The following is a 22,606-nucleotide window of genomic DNA, read 5'->3' as shown; positions in this document are numbered from 1 at the left end:
TGTTGACATCTTTCTTCTGAAAACATTTATTTCTTTGCGTCCCGTGAAATACCTTCACCTGGTTTTCCATCTGTGTCTCTGGCTGCATGTCACACACTCTTCCTTTGCTTACTGGTTAATGTTGAGGAATGATTAGAACTACAATTAAGGCCTTCTAATTTTCACTCATTAAAGCTTCCACAGATGAAGGCACCTACTCTCAAGTAACCTGTTGTCATCTCATACCGAAGTCACCTAGATCTACTTCTGTAGTCCAGATCTAATTCTTGAGACACACACCCTTATATTTAACTATTTCTCAGAACTTGACACTTAAGTGTTTCACTAGCACCTCAAATAGAAGTTGTACCAAATGAAACTCTTCGTTTTAATTTTATGCAGCCATTCTTTCATTCAGGTTTATAAACTCTCAATCTTGCTTTTTTTAAGTAAATCATGCCTTCACTAACTTCCACACTTTCAGGATTTTGTACTTTCCTCCTAACCCCTACAAAGGTTTAGGTCTCCTATGTTATATCCCAGAAAGCCTCTGGTTCTTCCCTCTTTATAAGGTATATTATTTTTCACTTATTTAACCTATAACTGTATATTCTAACTTTAATGTAAACTTAACGTGGATTCAGTATCCACTTTAGCCACTTCTCTAGCCTCAGTTCTCTTTTAAGTCCATATCCCATAGCAGGAATTCAATGATATATATTGAATTAATTAATTAAAAACTTGTTAATCACCTTCTACATAACAGCCTAGGAGGAAATAGAATCCAATATGCGTACTAACTTGATGTTTGTTGAATTCGGTTTGGGGAAGATGGCAATTTGTTTTGCCTTCTGCATTTTAGCAATAAAATATAGAGAATTGTTAGTTAATAATAGCATTGCAACATTGACAGTTTGTGGAATAGCAGATTAAATATAATAACAGCAAAATCCATATTGCATGGTGTTAACGTATGTGGTTCATAAAGCAATGAAAGCAATTGGTAATTATGTTATTTTGAGAAATGTGATGACGAAAGCATAGACATACCCAAGATAACAATTTGAATAGAAGACGAAGGAAGGTATTCATTGAGAACATATTTTTTGGTTATACTATGTTTCACACATTTTACTTTGTGCTAGTAATATAATGATGAGAAAGACACGGTATCACCTCTTGTGAATTCCTTTTCGACATGTGTAAAAGACAAGTGAATTGGCAATTTTAATACCATGACACAAGGGGTAAGCTAAGGTAAATAAACAATTGCAAGATTCTCACAGAATATTATTTCAGAAGGAGAAAATGCTAGGGACAACGAGAATAGCAAGAAAAAATCTGCAGCAATTCAAAAGAGGGATAATAATGACTTAAAATAGATAGAAACAATTATAATAGAAATAGACTTTGGTAGGGAATGAGGAATACGCAAGACCAAGAAAGACTATTCCAGGGTTGGCAAAAACAAACAAACAAACAAAACAGAGGTATCTGGAGCCATAGGCCAAGGGAAGAGAGCACTGGAGACTGAAGGAGAAATCAATAGAAACTTATCTTGAAGATGTCAACTAAAGATTCAAATTTGAGTGTGTTATTTGACAAGGATGTGATTATCGATAATGCACTTAGAAGACGTAAAAATGTATTTTTTAAAAAATGTTTTTCCCTGTAAAAAGAAGATCCTATTAGTAAATTAGAGATTGGATAAAAATGTGAGAATACAAACGTAATGGAGTTGTGGAGCAGTTAAGAGCACAGTATAAAGAACTCCAAGTGATGTAAAAATGAAGAATATTTCTAAAAATTTTCCAGGGGATGTACAGATAGACTAATGTATAACTTACAAAATATGTAATTCATGCATAAATTATCAGACATTGAGTACATTAAAAGTTTATTTCATCTAATAGTATTTTGAGATTCATACAATGATTTTCCCTGTGGGAAGAGGGGGAAGCAAACAACTTCAATATAAGCAAAGGATTTCTGTTACTGCAGTCACTTTATTGAACACTAAATAGAAACATAAGAAATATTAGAAAGGTCACAGGAATTATATCAGTGTCAAGATATATTGACTAAGAATCATAATGATGCTACTATATGCATACATAAAGGAATAACTCCACCCTAGAACAAAAAGTTGAATTTTTCTCTAAGTTAAAACAGGCAGAACTTGTACTAAAAATAAGTACAGAGTTTTCATTTTTTTCTTAATTTAAGTCATTTAATTCTTACTTTCACATCAGCAGCCACACAACAGTATACCAAATAATATAAGCAGACAAGATGGGACTGCCCAATAAATGATTGTAGCATCATTTTTAAAATGTTCTTTTAAGAATTTTTCGCATGTTCCTGTTATCAATATGAAACCTTTGCTAGATAAGGACATACATATCAAATAATCTAATAAATTATAAATGTATTTAATACACCTTTTAAGAAAAGACAAGCTAATACTCAGAAATTTAATTGCTATTCAGTAATGTGACTTCAGGATTTTTCTGTTTTTACATTTATTTAAACATTTACAAAATATTAAACCTTACTTGTAATTACATTGCAAAAACACAGCTGAGGATCTAAACATATAAATTGATTCTGTCATATGCACAAATATATACAGCTTTAAATACCCAGAGCATACACAGAATGCTCATGTAGTGTAAACAAAAAAGTAATGAATCTGGCTGAAACTACTGTAAATATTATGATATTCAATTTCATTTTTAATTTAACTAGAATATACCAACAATAATTTGCATCCCTCAGTGCTGTTTATATTATGTATAGTTAAAAAATCATTTTACTATAGCTCTGCTTTCTAGTTTTTGCTTTTGTTTCTAAGAATTTAATTATAAACATTCTTGGGTATAGAAAAATAAGAATCTACCTGACAAATCAGTGTTACAGGTTTTTCAAGAATATCAAACAATCTGACCATTAATAGGCAAGTTTTTCTAACATAAATTATATTTCTATAAAATTGAAAACAAGTAGAAAATGCTTTATTATCTTCCACAGTGATCTTAAAAACAGTCAAGTTTATTTTCACTCCCCTGTAAATATGGGGATTTAATAATATATATAACAATATGAAATTGATAGGTTTTATTTGATTAAGACAATATATTTGTATATTACACTGTGTTCTTCAATGTGCTTTTGTGTATCCACATGCAGTATTCTTCAGAAGTATAGGTATAATTAATAAAAGTTTGTATATATAATTTAAGCACTATATATGCAAATGTTGGGTAAATGGAAATAAAGCATTCAGCTTCAAAGTAAAATTCCAGTACACATTTAGGTAAATAAATTTGTTAAAATTATTATTGAATTAGTACTTATGCATTATTATTAGAAGACTGAGAATTAATGATACGATAATGAGAATTTGTTAACAAAAACATCAATATTTACATGAACAAATGTGATTTTCACAACATTATAGCAATTTATGATAAGGTTTGGATAGATACAAAAAGAGACAAATGGAAGTAAATTATATGTGCTGTCCTAGAAATCGTAGGCATTATTATAGTAGTCAGTCACCCCTTATCTACGGTTTTGTTTTCCACCATTGCCGTTACCTACAGTAAACCATGGTTTAAAAATATTAAATAGAAAAATCCAGAAATAATCGTGAGTTTGAAATTTTGTGCCATTCTCAGTAGCATGATTAAATCTCACACTGCCCCACTCTCTCCCATCTGGCACATGAACCATCCCTTTGTCAAGCATATCTATGCTACATATGCTACCAGCCCCTTAGTTCCACATAGGTTATCAGATAGAATATAGCAATATTGCAGTGAGTGCTAGTCTTCAAATAACCCTTATTTTACCTAGTATCTCCAAAGTGCAAGAGTAGTGATGCTGGCATATTGTTATAATCGTTCTATTTTATTATTGGTGTTGTTAATCTGTTACCCTGCCTAATTTATAAATTAAACATTATCATAGGCGTGTATACATTAAGAAAAACAAGTATACGGAGAACTTAGTACTATCCCTAGTTTCAGGCATCCACTGACAGTCTCAGAATGTATCCCCCATGGATAAGGGGGGACTATTATAATTGTTTCTGTTTCTACAAGGCAAAAATACATTATCTGTGATGACTCTAGATTTTCAATTATAGATAGAAAACGTTATAGGAACATTAACAAAAAACGTTTTTCTGGATAGCATAATTTATTTTAATCTTTCTTAGAATTTGATGGCATAAGCTATTTGTGTTTAAGAAGTGTTATTTTTACTTTTGTCTAATCACGTAATATTAGATTTTTGTATTTCTTCTGTGGAAAATTCAATGGAAATCTCTATAAGGATTTTGTTTTTGATAGATTTTGGCTAATTGTGGGATATGTTTTTGATTCTATATTTAGTATAGTTTGCTCTTTAGACAGTCAAGAGTTGGTGCCATGTTGTGTGTTCTACATTAATCGATAATTTCTTGCAACTATAATTTTGAGAATATTTTAAAAGCCTGAGTAATCAGTATTGATCGCTTACTTCTACAGATTTAAAATTGCTTGGCAAAAACTGGGAAATAAACTTAAATACAGTAATAAATAATGTAGATGCATCATGAAGATAATATAATACTTTGATGTTACCTGGCCGACTATTTAGTGAAAGAGATAGACATGTAAACAGAACACATTACAAAACTACTATAGCTTGCTATAACTGATAAGGTGACTGTAGTCAACAAAAATTTATTGTAGATTTTAAAATAACTGAAAGAGTGTAATGAGATTGTTTATAACACAAAGAAGGAGAAATATTTGAGGTGATGGATACCTCCTTTACCCTGATGTTATTATTATGCATCGCAAGCCTGTATCAAAATATCTCATGTGTCCCAGAACTATATATACCTACTATGTACCCATAAAAATTATAAATAGAAATAAAATCTATATTATTACAAAATAAAATATGTTATATTTGATAATATATATTTTATTGTATATAACATATTATTATATATTATATATACCTATTATATATATTATATATCTATACCTATAATTTTTCCTGTTTCTAAAAGGCAGAAATATGTTATATGTGATGACTCTAGATTTTCAGTTATAGATAGGCAACATGTTTCTGGATAACATAATTTATTCTAATCTATATATATACCTGATAAGGGACACAATTTTTTAGAACAGTTTGGGAGAGTTTTACTCCACTAGATTGACATAATTTTGAATTGGCTAATTCATGTTAGTAAGATATTTATAATTTTACAATTACATTGTGTTGTGCCCAGAAAATGCAGGTGGTAAGAAAACTAAAAACCCCAGATAAACTCCTTGCAGTGAATAGATGCAATAATCAAATGGTATAACCGTAAGAATGGCTCATACATTTATAAGGTATCTTTGAGCTCTGAATTTGCATTCTGATTGCTGGCTTGGCAGAAAACATTAGAAAATAAACTAAGAGCATTTGGATTACTATTTTTTAAAAGAGAAAAGTAAAGCTTTGGGGAAAAATTAAGAAGAGTTATTTTACCTAGCATCTAATTCAGCCAAAAAAGAATTTAACTTTTCTTGCAGAGTAAACTTTGAGTAGGTTTATAAGGATAAATTTGACTTTATCAGATTTTGCTCAAGTGAATTTCAGGCAAAATATTTTTTCATAGCTCTTCTCTTCCACACACACACACACACACACACACACACAAATCACCTCTCCTAGAAATTAATGACCATTTAAATCATACAGTACTGTCTTTATTTTTAGATTTTTCTTTCCCACAAGTTGTGGGTTCCTTTTTATATTCACTTTTGCCTCTCATCTAACTCTCTTTTAGAACACAGTATTGGCAACTGGTTATTTCTTTAAGAACTCTTGATATAATATTATTGATTTAAATTAAGGCATCTGTTTTCTCCACATCCTCTCCAACACTTACTTTCTTTCATATTTTTGATAATAATCATTTCGATAATAACCTTTGTGAGGTTATGTCTCATTGTGGTTTTAATTTGGATTTCACAAACAATGAGTGATATTAACCATTTGTTTTATATATCTGTTTACCTTTTTTTAAGTAAAAGCAAGTTTATTAGGAAAGCAAAGGAGTAGAAGAATGACTACTCCATACACAGAGCAGCGTTACTTGCTATTTGCATGTTTCTTTTTGCGAAATGTCTATTCAGGTCCTTTGCCCATTTTCAATAGTTTGTTTTTGTTTTTGTTTTTGTGCTATTGCATTGTTGAGTTTCTTATATATTTGGGATACTAACCCTTTACAAGATATTCAGCTTATTAATGATTTCTTCCATTCTGTAGATTGCCTCACATTCTCTTTTTGTTGTGGCTGTTTGTTTGTTTTATGAAATCCCACTTTTCTATATTTGATTTTTTTGCCTTAACTTTTAAGATCAAATCAGAATCAAAATAAAAATTATTGCCTGGACCAATGTTGTAGTTTTTCCCTATGATTTCTTCCAGCGATTTTATTGTGTTAAGTCTTACATTTAAGTCTTTGATGCATTTTGAGTTGATTCTAGTATGTGGTATGAGATAGGGGTCTAATTCTTCTACATATGAATATCCCAGTTGTCCTAACAATCTTTCCTGAAAAGACTGCTGTTTTGCCTTTGTACATTCTTGACACCTTTGTCAAAAATCAACTGTCTATAAATGAGTGAGTGCACTTCCAGGTTCTTTGTTCGGTACCATTGGTCTACGTGTCTATGGCAAGGATGTGGAGAAAAGGGAATCCTTGTACACCTATTTTTGGCAACATGCATAAACATGGAGGGTGTTATGTTAAGTGAAATAAACCAGGCATAGAAGAACAAAAGCTGCATGATCTCACTTATATGTGGAATCTAATGATCAAACACATAGAAATAGAAATCAGAATGGTGTATACCAGAGATTGGGATGTGGGGGAAATTGGGAGATGCTGGTCAAAAGGTAGAATGTTTCAATTAGACAGGAGGAATAAATGGTAAGTATTTAAAGTGATGGACAGCTTTATTAGCTTGATTCAAACATTCTACATTGTACATTGTACATATATATATATATTTGCATTAATTTGTTCCCCATAAATACATACAATTATCATTTGCCAATATCTTTTTTTTGGGGGGGATGAATTTTATTTATTTATTATTTATTATTTTTTTATTATTTTATTATTATTATACTTTAAGTTTTAGGGTACATGTGCACAATGTGCAGGTTAGTTACATATGTATACATGTGCCATGCTGGTGTGCCGCACCCATTAACTCGTCATTTAGCATTAGGTGTATCTCCTAATGCAATCCTTCCCCCCTCCCCCCACCCCACAACAGTCCCCAGAGTGTGATGTTCCCCTTACTGTGTCCATGTGTTCTCATTGTTCAATTCCCACCTATGAGTGAGAATATGTGGTGTTTGGTTTTTTGTTCTTGTGATAGTTTACTGAGAATGATGATTTCGAATTTCATCCATGTCCCTACAAAGGACATGAACTCATCATTTTTTATGGCTGCATAGTATTCCATGGTGTATGTGTGCCACATTTTCTTCATCCAGTCTATCATTGTTGGACATTTGGGTTGGTTCCAATTCTTTGCTATTGTGAATAGTGCCGCAATAAACATACGTGTGCATCTGTCTTTATAGCAGCATGATTTATAGTCCTTTGGGTATATACCCAGTAATGGGATGGCTGGGTCAATGGTATTTCTAGTTCTAGATCCCTGAGGAATCACCACACTGACTTCCACAATGGTGGAACTAGTTTACAGTCCCACCAACAGTGTAAAAGTGTTCCTATTTCTCCACATCCTCTCCAGCACCTGTTGTTTCCTGACTTTTCAATGATTGCCATTCTAACTGATGTGAGATGGTATCTCATTGTGGTTTTGATTTGCATTTCTCTGATGGCCAGTGATGGTGAGCATTTTTTCATGTGTTTTTTGGCTGCATAAATGTCTTCTTTTGAGAAGTGTCTGTTCATATCCTTTGCCCACTGTTTGATGGGGTTGTTTGTTTTTTTCTTGTAAATTTGTTGGAGTTCATTGTAGATTCTGGATATTAGCCCTTTGTCAGATGAGTAGGTTGCGAAAATTTTCTCCCATTTTGTAGGTTGCTTATTCACTCTGATGGTAGTTTCTTTTGCTGTGCAGAAGCCGTTTAGTTTAATTAGATCCCATTTGTCTACTTTGGCTTTTGTTGCCATTGCTTTTGGTGTTTTAGACATGAAGTCCTTGTCCATGCCTATGTCCTGAATGGGAATGCCTAGGTTTTCTTCTAGGGTTTTTACGGTTTTAGGTCTAACGTTTAAGTCTTTAATCCATCTTGAATTAATTTTTGTATAAGGTGTAAGGAAGGGATCCAGTTTCAGCTTTCTACATATGGCTAGCCAGTTTTCCCAGCACCATTTATTAAATAGGGAATCCTTTCCCCATTGCTTGTTTTTCTCAGATTTGTCAAAGATCAGATAGTTGTAGATACGCGGCGTTATTTCTGAGGGCTCTGTTCTGTTCCATTGATCTATATCTCTGTTTTGGTACCAGTATCATGCTGTTTTGGTTACTGTAGCCTTGTAGTACAGTTTGAAGTCAGGTAGCGTGATGCCTCCAGCTTTGTTCTTTTGGCTTCGGACTGACTTGGCGATGCGGGCTGTTTTTTGGTTCCATATGAACTTTAAAGTAGTTTTTTCCAATTCTGTGAAGAAAGTCATTGGTTGCTTCATGGGGATGGCATTGAATCTATAAATTACCTTGTGCAGTATGGCCATTTTCACAATATTGATTCTTCCTACCCATGAGCATGGAATGTTCCTCCATTTCTTTGTATCCTCTTTTATTTCATTGAGCAGTGGTTTGTAGTTCTCCTTGAAGAGGTCCTTCAGGTCCCTTGTAAGTTGGATAAAAAGAAACAAACAAAGCCTCCAAGAAATATGGGACTATGTGAAAAGACCAAATCTACATCTGATTGGTGTACCTGAAAGTGACGGGGAATATGGAACCAAGTTGGAAAACACTCTGCAGGATATTATCCAGGAGAACTTCCCCAATCTAGCAAGGCAGGCCAACATTCAGATTCAGGAAATACAGAGAACGCCACAAAGATACTCCTCGAGAAGAGCAACTCCAAGACACATAATTGTCAGATTCACCAAAGTTGAAATGAAGGAAACAATGTTAAGCGCAGCCAGAGAGAAAGGTCGGGTTACCCACAAAGGGAAGCCCATCAGACTAACAGTGGATCTCTTGGCAGAAACTCTACAAGCTGGAAGAGAGTGGGGGCCAATGTTCAACATTCTTAAAGAAAAGAATTTTCAACCTATAATTTCATATCCAGCCAAAGTAAGCTTCATAAGTGAAGGAGAAATAAAATACTTTACAGACAAGCAAATGCTGAGAGATATTGTCACCACCAGGCCTGCCCTAAAAGAGTTCCTGAAGGAAGCACTAAACATGGAAAGGAACAACCAGTACCAGCCACTGCAAAATCATGCCAAATTGTATAAAGACCATTGAGGCTAGGAAGAAACTGCATCAACTAACGAGCAAAATAACCAGCTAACATCATAATGACAGGATCAAATTCACACATAACAATATTAACTTTAAATGTAAATGGACTAAATGCTCCAACTAAAAGACACAGACTGGCAAATTGGATAAAGAGTCAAGACCCATCAGTGTGCTGTATTCAGGAAACCCATCTCACCTGCAGAGACACACATAGGCTCAAAATAAAAGGATGGAGGAAGATCTACCAAGCAAATGGTAAACAAAAAAAGGCAGGGGTTGCAATCCTAGTCTCTGATAAAACAGACTTTAAACCAACAAAGATCAAAAGAGACAAAGAAGGCCATTACATAATGGTAAAGGGATCAATTCAACAAGAAGAGCTAACTATCCTAAATATATATGCACCCAATACAGGAGCACCCAGATTCATAAAGCAAGTCCTGAGTGACCTACAAAGAGACTTAGACTCCCACACAATAATAATGGGAGACTTTAACACCCCACTGTCAACATTAGACACATCAACGAGACAGAAAGTTAACAAGGATACCCAGGAATTGAACTCAGCTCTGCACCAAGCAGACCTAATAGACATCTACAGAACTCTACACCCCAAATCAACAGAATATACATTTTTTTCAGCACCACACCACACCTATTCCAAAATTGACCACATACTTGGAAGTAAAGCTCTCCTCAGCAAATGTAAAAGAACAGAAATGATAACAAACTGTCTCTCAGACCACAGTGCAATCAAACTAGAACTCAGGATTAAGAAACTCACTCAAAACTGCTCAACTACATGGAAACTGAACAACCTGCTCCTGAATGACTACTGGGTACATAACGAAATGAAGGCAGAAATAAAGATGTTCTTTGAAACCAATGAGAACAAAGACACAACATACCAGAATCTCTGGGACACATTCAAAGCAGTGTGCATAGGGAAATTTATAGCACTAAATGCTCACAAAAGAAAGCAGGAAAGATCCAAAATTGACACCCTAACATCACAATTAAACGAACTAGAAAAGCAAGAGCAAACACATTCAAAAGCTAGCAGAAGGCAAGAAATAACTAAAATCAGAGCAGAACTGAAGGAAATAGAGACACAAAAAACCCTTCAAAAAATTAATAAATCCAGGAGCTGGTTTTTTGAAAGGATCAACAAAATTGATAGAGCACTAGCAAGACTAATAAAGAAGAAAAGAGAGAAGAATTAAATAGACGCAATAAAAAATGATGAAGGGGATATCACCACCGATCCCACAGAAATACAAACTACTATCAGAGAATACTACAAACACCTCTACGCAAATAAACCAGAAAATCTAGAAGAAATGGATAAATTCTGCGACACACACACCCTCCCAAGACTAAACCAGGAAGAAGTTGAATCTCTGAATAGACTAATAACAGGCTCTGAAATTGTGGCAATAATCAATAGCTTACCAACCAAAAAGAGTCCAGTACCAAATGGATTCACAGCCGAATTCTACCAGAGGTACAAGGAGGAACTGGTACCATTCCTTCTGAAACTATCCCAATCAATAGAAAAAGAGGGAATCCTCCCTAACTCATTTTATGAGGCCAGCATCATCCTGATACCAAAGCCGGGCAGAGACACAACCAAAAAAAGAGAATTTTAGGCCAATATCTTTGACGAACATTGATGCAAAAATCCTCCATAAAATACTGGCAAACCGAATCCAGCAGCACATCAAAAAGCTTATCCACCATGATCAAGTGGGCTTCATCCCTGGGATGCAAGGCTGGTTCAATATACGCAAATCAATAAATGTAATCCAGCATATAAACAGAACCAAAGACAAAAACCACATGATTATCTCAATAGATGCAGAAAAGGCCTTTGACAAAATTCAACAACCCTTCATGCTAAAAACTCTCAATAAATTAGGTATTGATGGGATGTATCTCAAAATAATAAGAGCTATCTATGACAAACCCACAGCCAATATCATACTGAATGGGCAAAAACTGGAAGCATTCCCTTTGAAAACTGGCACAAGACAGGGATGCCCTCTCTCACCACTCCTATTCAACATAGTGTTGGAAGTTCTGGCCAGGGCAATGAGGCAGGAGAAGGAAATAAAGGGTATTCAATTAGGAAAAGAGGAAGTCAAATTGTCCCTGTTTGCAGATGACATGATTGTATATCTAGAAAACCCCATCGTCTCAGCCCAAAATCTCCTTAAGCTGATAAGCAAATTCAGCAAAGTCTCAGGATACAAAATTAATGTACAAAAATCACAAGCATTCTTATACACCAATAACAGACAAACAGAGAGCCAAATCATGAGTGAACTCCCATTCACAATTGCCAATATCTTAAAAAAATAATAAAAATAAAGTAAGATAGCTGGCATTCTTTATAACCACATTTCATTCTATGGTTTATATTAAGATCCAAGTTTTCATCTTCTATTTTACAATACAGAAAATAGGGAATCAATCAGAGTATTTTAATATTTAATATTTAGGAATCAATCAGAATATACAAGAGTATAATCAGCCTATTTCAGAGCAAAACTTTTCCTGAGATTTATTATAAATCACATTGTGTGCTTTATTACAATAATATATAAATACACACATACTTCATAACATTCTTGATGTTTGTGATAAAATGAGAGTAAATATTATACTAAAACTTTTATAATCATATTTGTACAAGGTGTGAATATATTTAATAAGGAAAATAGGATATATTTAGAATTTGACGGATCTTCTAAAAGCAAATATATGTGAAATATGTTTTTGCAGTTTGAACAGTTCCTACAAATGAATTTCACATATTCCTTGCTTCCTTTGAGATCAAATACTTCTAATTAAACTGTAAGTATATGTCTTTCAGAGGTGTACTGAACTAAAGATAAGCAAATTCAGGTGATGACTCTGTAGTTCTGGGAACTGAAGTCATTATTTCATGTTAGACATTTTGTAGTGAATAGTTTGCTCTGCCTACCCACTACAAAGTAAAAAGTAAATAAATAAATAAATAAATAAATAAATAAATAAGTACTATACATTATATCATTTGGATTTAAATTTTAACGAGTATACATTTATTAAAATGCTAGTAATAGACTATTTAGTTAAAAAGGTTAGTTCACAAATATTTATTAAATTCTAACATTCTGGAAAATGTGTTAAGCACTGCAAACTACAAAAATAAATTTTATAAATATTTCTAATAAGCAAGACCAACTTTTAAATATGCATACAGTAAAAGTTCTTGTATGCATACAAAAACAAATGTACACAACAACATTTGTGTAATTATTAAAATAATGTCTTGAATTCAGAGAGAAGAACACTTACTCTGGCCTCAGAAGACTCCTAGACAAATGTGAGGACTGACTCATGGAGGCTGAGTAGGAGTCGGTTGGGTGAAGATGGGCTGAAGAGCGTGCCAGGCAAAGTGACCAGAGTGACTAGAGACATGGAAATGTGACTTAGATTGATGTAGGGGCTTACTATAAGCTACAAAATAATACTTTAACATAAATTAGAGATCTGAAAGTTAAGAGCTAAGTCTGATTCATGGATAGCCTTTATGACATGCTAACTCTGTAGGAATTTATCAGTGGTTCTGAAACTTTAGTACGGGTAAGAGTGATCCAGGATACCTATTAAAATATAGGGTCCCATGATCTACTCTCAGACATTTTAATGTGTTTTAATGTAAGTCTGAGGTGGAGTTTAGAAATTTCTATCTCTGTCTGGTAAGCAAGATGATTCTTAATCATGCGGTTTTGATAATCGGTCATCAAACGATTTTAAACAGGAGAAGTGACATTTAGAAAGATTGCTCTCATTGTAATGTGAAAAATAGATATGAGATAAACAAAGTTGTAGTAGAGAAATTAGTTGTAATGTAATACAATAATTCCGATGAGACATAAAGCATTACATTATGGCAGTAGGGCAGAAACAAACAGGAGAAATGGTTTCTAAAATAATTGAGAAACATATTTATGAAACATAAGGATCACATTTTTCAGTTTAAGAGATGAAGAGAAAAAGGTTGAGAATGGCTGCTAGTTTTCTGGCTCATGTGATTGGGTAGGTAGTCATTACGTTAAATTAAATAAGGCAAATGGCAAATTTCTGGGATTAAGTTGGTGGATTAGTCATATGTTTCTCTCTTCTTCCCATATGAAATTCGATAAAATTTTTTATGTAAGTAAGTAAATAAATCAATCTGGCAACACTCAAACATTTAGGCAAACTATCCATAAGTAAAAAGTGGAGAAATTTTCTGAAAGGTAAACCGCAGGCAAAAAACAACAACCAGACATATGTGGAGGAGGTTTTCTTCCATGCGATGGAAACAGCATTGGTAAGTTCCAAGGACATATACAGAAGAAACTGGGAGGTGAATGTGTGTATTTGACAAACACCAGACTAACTAGTTGATGTAGATACTTCATTTCCAGTGACAGAGTTCAATCCAGATAAAGACCTCTTCTGTCACCCAGAACCTCTACATCTTATACAGCAGCATTCCCCAAACTTTTTGATACTAGGGCCCACTTTTGTGGAAGATAATTTTTCCATGGACTGGGGCAGAGAGGGTTGGGGGATGGTTTGGGAATGATTCAAGCTCATTATATTCATTGCACAGTTTATTTTTATTACTATTACATTGTAACATATAATGAAATAATTATACAACTCACCATATGTAGAATGAGTGGGAGCCCTGAACTTGTTTTCCAGCAACTAGAAGGTCCCATCTGAGGGCAACGGGAGACAGTGACACCCAAAGTGTGTTGCTATGTCCAGTCTACTCCATAATTGTGTTTTGGTTGCTGTCACTGCAGAAACCCCTCTTTCACAAAGACAGGAAGTTGGAAATAGAAGCAGACTTTCCAGTGCTTTTGTGGCAATCACAGAGTATTTCTCCTTGACTTTAATCCAGGATGTATGGAGATTTAAAATCTCAAATACACTTTTGAGGTCGCTGTCATCTGCGATCTCAAGCAATTGATCCTCTTCTAGAAGACAAAGTCCATTCATGTGGCTTATTCACAAATGATTAGTACATCCATTCCTCCCCAGTTTGGGGGTCTTTTGTGGTTAGAAAATAATGCTCAAATTCTTCTGAAAGCTGAGATAGGTGATCATGCACCTGCTAGGAGAAAGAAGGACCTGGTTCAGTCTCTTTCAAAATCTCTGCTAATGTTTGAAACATGTCAAAAATCCTAATGTTCACTCATCACCCCCATAATTCCAGTTTGGATTTGAATGCAGCCACTTTATCTGCCAACTTGAACACAGTTGTTCTGTCCCATAGTGACAGATTGAGTTCATTGAGCAGGTTGAATGTGTCACACAAATAAGCAAGTTTTGCAACCATTCTGTGTCACTGAAATATGCTGTTAGTAATGACTCTTTTTCTAAAGGAAATCTCTGGAGTGGCCCTTGTAACTCAAAAACTCATGCCAGTGATTGACCATTAGAAGCCATCTCACTCCTGTGTATAAGAGAAATGTGTGTGCTCTGCATTCACCTCCTCATGGAGCTGCACAAACAGATGCGAGTTAAGGGCATGTATAATATTTTAATATGGTTAATAATTGTAATCATATCCTGTCAAACATTATTAAGTTCTGGTGACATTTTTAGACTAGCCAGCACTTCTCTATGGATGACAGTGCGTAGACCCATATTCAGAAGTGACCTCTTTAACCCCAGTAGTGAAACCAGAAAGCTGTTCAGTCATGGCAGCTGCTCCATCTGTGTATATACTGACAGAAAATGACCAGTTCTGTTTTCCTGATATGTAATTATTCAAAGACATTAATGGTTCTGCAGCTGTGGTGTTGGTTGCCAACAAAAGTGCACATAACATATCTTCATGAACATCTTTTAGAAAAATATACCACACAAAACAAACATTGTTGCCTTGTTGTCAACATTGGTAGACTCATCAATCTGAATTGTGTATTGCAGTAACTCATTTAATCTTCTCTAACAATTGTGCCTCAATATCCTCTCCTATTTCATTAATGCACTTGGTTTTAGTGCTAGCTGAAATAGGAACACATGCCATCCTTTGAAGTGCACCCTCTCCAAAAATTCATGACAAATGTCCTTAGCAGCAGACAGGATCAACTCTTCACCAATAGTAAAGGGCTTCTTAGCTTTAGCAATGCAGTTAGCCACTAAGAATGATGCTCTTGGTGCAGACACATTTAATGAAGTGGTGGCCTTCAATAATTGCTTCTGTTCTTCATGTTCACATCTCTTTTCTTTGAAAAACTCCAAAGGCTTGTCTTTTATTGCAAGGTGTTTTTCTTCTTGCAGAGCAACATGTGGTGAAGCCGTTTTGAAGCTTTCATGGCTTAATTGGATAGCCAGTCACCACATAGTATAGAGAGAGGGCCTGGAGAATGTGAATCGCCTGTTGGAATGAACCCATAATTTAAGTAGGACTGTTGATATTTTATTTTAAATGCAACTTTCTTTTGGTTGGCAGTCTTAGAGTCTTCTGCTCTCTCATCATTGGGTCTTTTCCCCTTTTCAAAGAAGCTCTCCAGTGATATTTGTTTTTTACTCATTTGGGCTAATGTTAGCTTGTGGGCTTACCAAAACTGTGACTGAGACAATTGCATAGTGTGGGAAAGCGGCATAGATGGAAGTGGTAAATAAAATAATGAGTGGGCCACACGTGGGCTGTAATAAGTGTTGGATTCTGACTTAAAGCCTGCCACCAGATGCAGCTGTACAATTGAAGTACATCAACTCACTGGCCACTATAAAGCCTGCCACCAGATGCAGCTTGTTACTTGCCACTCACTGATAAGAATTTTGATATGAGTCTGCAAGAAGTTGATTTATCATTGTCTCTGTGCAGTCCAACCTCTCCGCTAATGTTAATCTGTATTAGCGTCACTGCCTCTGCTCCACCTCAGATCATCAGGCATTAGATTCTCATCAGGAGCATGCAACTGAGATCCCTTGCATGTGCGGTTTGCAATAGGGATCATGCTCCTATGAATATCTAATGCTGCTGCTGGTCTGACAGGTGGTAATTCAAGCAATGGAGAACGGCTGTAAATAAAGATGAAACTTTGCTCAGTCACCCACCACTCACCTCCTGCTGTGTGGCCTGGTTCCTAATGGGCCACAGACCAGGACAGGTCTGTGCCCTAGTTGTTGGGGATCCTTGTTATACAGCACACAGTAATTCATAGGTTTTTGTGTGGGATAGAGAAGTCGATGTGTGCTCTGGAGGCAAGGAGATACAGGGAAAGTCAATAACCAAGTAATTACTCACTAAAGTAACCTCCCCTATGGTTACTTTAGCATGGCATATTATTTAACTCCACACTTGGGAAATATAGAAGGATATGCTATTGTTTGGACAGATACCTGAATAAGCAGAAGCAAAAGATTTATCAAATATGAGTGCAAAATAAAGATAGTACATACATGAGTAAAAATAACACCTTATAAGATAATTAGGGGATTCAAGAGGAGGAACACATCTTAGAGATAAAATGGAGTTAAAAATTTCACTTTGGGTATGTCATCTCATGTGAATGTAGAAGATTTGTAAAAGTATTGTAAAAGGTTGTCCAGTGAAATAATATATAAGTTTCAATCTCAAGAAAGAGAATCGAGCTGAATATATCAATTTTAAAGAAATATTCATGCAGTTGATGGATATATGTATTGATATTCACGTAAATGATACATTACTGGTGAAAACAGTCAAGGAATAATACACATTAGAAAACAATGGTGGATCCAAGTAAAATCTGGAGTAGTCCTGGATATAGCGTCTATCTTTCCACCTTATAATTTTGATCACATATCTGAATTTGTAATTTTCCAGTAGATCCTGATACAAGGCTTTGAGAACAAGGAGTGTATTTGGGGACTGAGCCGAGACTACACCAGCAGTGAAGTAGCAGTATGAGAGGGAAGCCAGTATTGTGTTATCAGAGGAGTGTTCCCAACAGCAGCTTGATCTAGAGGAACTCTGGAAGATTCAGTATTTATGCAACAACTCCAATGGATAAAATTTGGAGAAATTTTTTAACATAAATATTTTGCTATATCAAATCTAGAGATATTTAGAGAACTCATAATTTCATGACATGGATAATGAAGTAACAAGCAAGTGGGTATAACTTTTCTAAAGATAACTACTTATAACATCTTAATGCATGTATATACACATGTACATACACATATATACACATATAGATATATATGTAAGTGCATGTATTTACCTAATTATATGTAGTCATGTTTTTATTTTTCTATTGAAGTATTTTTGGAACAGTCGTCTGTGTTCATAAATATTCTTTATAATAATTATTAAAAGCAAAATTGAAACTTTATTTAATTATAATAAGCTGTGTTTTACAAAATAGAATTTTATTTGCTTTTAATAAGCTTAACTACATCATAGTGTTTACTTATCCATTTCCCTTTTGTTGACTATTTTGTTTTATTTTTCTTCCAAGTGTTAACAAATAGCATCACAATAAACATTCTTAAGTATAATTCCTTATTCTCATCTCTCTTTATTCCTTGAATATATTCCTAAATGAGAGGTATGGATTATCATGTAGATGGTTATACACATATTTTAAGGTAGTTTGATTCCATAATGTACTTCTAACAGCAGTCTATTAAAACACACATATCAGATCTTTGCACTTCTTTATATCAGATGAGCTGCAAACATTTTTATATATAACCTGTTAAGTAGGATGCTTTGATCAACTATAGTTATTTAAAATTATATACATTTATTACTATATGAACATAATGTATAAATCATAATATACTACATAAAAATGAAGACATTAATATAAAATTAACATGAGAATCCTAGTATTTTCCTAAACATTTTTGTTATTATCTTAGACCCTATCTTTTCCACATTTTCTATTTCCACTATTGGTACTCACTTTCATCTATAAGTCTTAGAATTTATGTAATGGAGCACAAGAAAAGTTAGCAAATGGGAATGTCAATTTTGGGGCAACTATTCATAGGTTTGACATGATGATATTAATTATCATAAGAAATCTTTGTTTAATGTTTCATAGTTTACAATGTATTTTTACACAAAAAATCTTATTTATTCTTCACATGTACTTTACAATCTTAACAGAAAAGTAAGTATTATCATCCCCCTTTGAAAATTAACACAATTAAGATCAGGAAGCCCAAATGTCTTTCTTGGCCATACAGCCAATGATAATATACCCTATTTTCATAATAAGATCTTGCAAGTACTGGGTGTTTGTCTGAAATCAGGGCTTAGAATCAGAGTCCCTGGGTGATAGAAGCAGGATGAAAAGGGCTGTTAAATCCAAGCACAAAATTGTGCTTAGTGTGGTCAAGAACATGGAGCTTAAAACTAGGGGTTGCAGTGGACCTAGGTCAAGAAGTGGATCTGGAGCAAAGGCGATGAAACAGCTGATCAGGACACAGGCAACATTGATAGGCAATGCAGAGTAACAAACCAAGTACAGAACTCCTATGCGAGTGGTTGTTAAAACTGTGTGTGTGTGTGTGTGTGTTTATAGGAAACACACAATCTCTGGATCAGAAAACAAACAGTTTATCGCTCATGGAAAATCAGAGTGCTTTTTCCCCCAAACCCTGATTCTCTCTCATGGAGTGACACAGTGAGAGCCAATGTCCAGTTGTTCGTGAGTCACAGGAACCCTGCTGTTATGTGAGTCAGACCTCACAGATGGCAGCTGGTGTGTGGGCCCAACCTCCCCTTAACTAAAACAAAGGTGCCTAGATTTTTACTGCCCTGAGATATGAGCAAATGGCTCTAGGGCAGGTGAGTTTTTTTGTCTCTGTGGAGTAATACTCTATCAATTGCTAAGGCAATCATTCTTTAATCAAGCTTGCCAGTGTTTTTTTAGTCAGAAAGCCCAGGCCTTGAAGAAACAAAAATATTTACAAAGAATTGTCCCCTAAAATTGGTGACCACAGGAGCAAGGAAGGAGAATGCATCTTGACCAAAGCCTCCAGGGTTGAGATTTGTCAGATATTTCCTAGATTGCTTATCAAGCTCTTTAGCTACAGAAAAGTCCTTGTTTCAGTCCATTCTTGTAACATTTTTATCTTCATTAATTTTATCATTTCCTCTCAATTATGTCTTTATTCAGTTGCATTTCCACAAAATATTCATTTTACCTGCTGCGAAGATTCTTGTAGACAAGGTCACCACGTTGAAAATGTACTTTCACTTTCTATTGCTTGAGCCCAACTACTGGCTGTTCATTTCCAGGTACTCTTTTTTTTTCTTTTTATTTTACTTTAAGTTCTAGGGTACATGTGCACAATGTGCATGTTTATTACATATGTATACATGTGCCATGTTGGTGTGCTGCACCCGTTAACTAGTCATTTACATTAGGTATATCTCCTAATGCTATCCCTTCCCTCTCCCCTGACCCCCCAGCAGGCCCCAGTGTGTGATGTTCCCCACCCTGTGTCCATGTGTTCTCATTGTTCAATTCCCACCTATGAGTGAGAACATGTGGTGTTTGGTTTTCTGTCCTTGTGATAGTTTGCTCAGAATGATGGTTTCCAGCTTCATCCACGTCCCTATAAAGGACATGAACTCATCCTTTTATGTGGCTGCATAGTATTCCATGGTGTATATGTGCCACATTTTCTTCATCCAGTCTATCATTGATGGACACCTGGGTTCATTATTTCCAGGTACTCTTAAAGGGACAGCAGCAATGAGACCACCTCTGAGATCTGTGGTCTGAATTTTCGATGTAACACAGGAACAAGGGAAAGAATAAGGAAGAGGTCATGCAGTCGGTCCCATTACCATGTTGGGGGGAAGAGGGTTAAACATTTTGATGCTCTATTTGATACAAAGCATCTTTTTCTTCCCCTTTAATAAGTTTTGATAACTTACAATAGCTCAAAATATTATGGGCATCTATGTACCTTAAAAACAGTAAACTGTCAATGAATATGCTGAGTCAGTTAAAAGCTCAAGCCTGCAAGTCATTACTATTTAAAAATTACAAAGTGTATCATATTTTTAAATACAAGACTTTTTTTTTTTTTGAGACGGAGTTTCACTCTTGTCGCCCAGGCTGGAGTGAAATACAAGACTATTATTAAGCAATATTAACAAAAGTAGTATTTTGCTTATCAGAGTTGAGTGAGGTAGTTTTAACAAGTTAGTTTCTGTGAAAGCTTTAACAAGATGAAAGGACTTACAACACTGTCAGATACAGCTAAGAAAAACTTAAAAATAACTGACAAAAAAGGAAGCCCAAGAGACTTTATCCATTCATCCTTACCACCGCAAATACCGTCTGACAACACATCTAGTTTCTCTGATGTTCAGTACAAGAGATTACATATCTGACACTGGATTTTTATAGGTAAATACAAGAGTTTCTTGTTATAAAATGGTCTCTTAAGAAGTTTACAATACCTAGGTATCACTTTCAAGTAGAAACAAAGCCTCAAAAATTTAACTAACTGCAACCGTATACATTTTACCATTCTCCTACCTCTTACTGTGAAATTTGTAACAACTAAAATACAGGATGCATTTTATTTCCTTATGGCTGTTTATAGCTTTATGTATATAATAATACTAGGTAAAATGTTAATGGATCCCATGGTTGAATGAAAGTAGATTTTGTTATTAACCAAATAAAATTTTAGATAAACTATTCTTAATATGTGAACAAACAATAATAAACCTCATTCAATATGCTTTCTTTTGTTTAGTGTATTAGAAATACCTTGATTTCATACATTTTTACAAGATGGAAAGTAGATGAATTTGATTGAGTTTACCATGCAAAAAAATGCTATTTGTTTGTTAATTTTGCTAGTTCACTAACCAAATTATTTTTCTTATTGTATAAAGCATAAAAGCTTTCTAGAAAGTTGTAAGGATTTTGTTTCTCATTTACATAATCCTTAGCACATAGAAATTTTAAAATAAATGTTAGTTATTATATTCATTGCTGTATTAATCTATTTCTTCCACTAATGCTCTGCATCTCATGTACTCCTCCGTTTTCAGAAAACATTATTTATATTTTTATTTTCTTATTCTCTATTGTTTCCATTTCATTAATATTAGTATTTAATAAGGATCAATTTTCGCAATGAAATGATTGACACATTCCCAACTCATATGCCTGTTACTCCCCACTGCCCCTCCTGGTGCCATTTTCCTATGTCACATAAAGTTGCTTTGCTCATTTCTAGGACAGCTTGAAAGTGCAAGGGATTTACCCTATTCATGAGACTTCTCAATACCAGAGGGAAGAGACCCCATAGATCAATGTCCAAGCTTTCTTCTCCCTCAGTCAGACCATTTTGAGGCACGATCTCCATGATATCTCAGAGGCCCCCTTGCTGGATGAAGCCCTCATTGCCCACAATGATAATCCACACCTTAACCCACACATTAGTGATATTTCTCCTTTTCAGATTATACTTTCTTTTTTTCTAACTAGAAATTGCTTGAATCTCTATTCAAATATACTATTTGCCCCCCCACCTCCTTATTTCTGGGTCAGCTTTTAAGAGGAATCCAATCTAAAAGAATCTCCATGACACTAAATTCAATACATACACTTTGACTTTTACTTTGCTTTTCCTTTGAGTTATGTTTGATATACTTGACAATTTTTGTATTTAGAGAACACTACTTTCTTTCGTTTCATTGACACCACATCCCCCTGGTTTTCCTTCTATAACTTGGATCAGTTTATTTCCTATCAGCCTTGTACCTGTAGGATTCTGTACTGTAGACTTTTCTCTTTTTATGGTTCACTCTTTATGACCTTCTTATTCTGAATCTCCAAATACTATCTCTAGATATGTCATTATCAACTGTCTTCTTTCACACTACACATCTCTTATAGATTCTTTTTATTATTTTTATTTATTTATTTATTTATTTATTTTGAGACGGAGTCTCGCTCTGTCACCCAGGCTGGAGTGCAGTGGCGCGCTCTCGGCTCACTGCAAGCTCCGCCTCCCGGGTTCACGCCATTCTCCTGCCTCAGCCTCCCGAGTAGCTGGGACTACAGGCGCCTGCCACCACGCCCAGC

Source organism: Pongo pygmaeus, chromosome 1, assembly GCF_028885625.2.
Source record: "Pongo pygmaeus isolate AG05252 chromosome 1, NHGRI_mPonPyg2-v2.0_pri, whole genome shotgun sequence".
Lineage (NCBI taxonomy): Eukaryota > Metazoa > Chordata > Mammalia > Primates > Hominidae > Pongo > Pongo pygmaeus.
The sequence above is the reverse complement of the archived record's forward strand: the minus strand, read 5'-3'. Positions refer to the sequence as shown.